This window comes from Lethenteron reissneri, chromosome 26 (genome assembly GCF_015708825.2).
Source record: "Lethenteron reissneri isolate LAM-NWPU_2019-01 chromosome 26, ASM1570882v1, whole genome shotgun sequence".
In the NCBI taxonomy this organism is placed as follows: domain Eukaryota; kingdom Metazoa; phylum Chordata; class Hyperoartia; order Petromyzontiformes; family Petromyzontidae; genus Lethenteron; species Lethenteron reissneri.
Window position 1 is genome coordinate 15398608 of NC_083804.1, and position 630 is coordinate 15399237.

Below are 630 nucleotides of genomic sequence, written 5' to 3' on the forward strand. Positions count from 1 at the left end.
GGATATGATGGTGGGGGGGGGGTATGATGGGGGGGGGTTGATGGGTGGGGGGGGGGATTCTGATGGTGGGGGGGAATATGATGGTGGGGGGGGGAATATGATGGTGGGGGGGGATATGATGGTGGGGGGGGATATGATGGTGGGGGGGGGGATATGATGGTGGGGGGGAAGATATGATGGTGGGGGGGGATATGATGGTGGGGGGGGATATGATGGTGGGGGGGGATATGATGGTGGGGGGGATATGATGGTGGGGGGGATATGATGGTGGGGGGGAAGATATGATGGTGGGGGGGGATATGATGGTGGGGGGGGGATATGATGGTGGGGGGGGATATGATGGGGGGGGGGGATATGATGGTGGGGGGGGGATATGATGGTGGGGGGGGATATGATGGTGGGGGGGATATGATGGTGGGGGGGGGGGATATGATGGTGGGGGGGGATATGATGGTGGGGGGGGATATGATGGGGGGGGTTAGATGGTGGGGGGGGATATGATGGTGGGGGGGGATATGATGGTGGGGGGGGTTAGATGGTGGGGGGGGTATGATGGTGGGGGGGGATGGGGGGGGGGATATGATGGTGGGGGGGCGATGATGGTGGGGGTGTGGGGTAGATGTTGGGGGG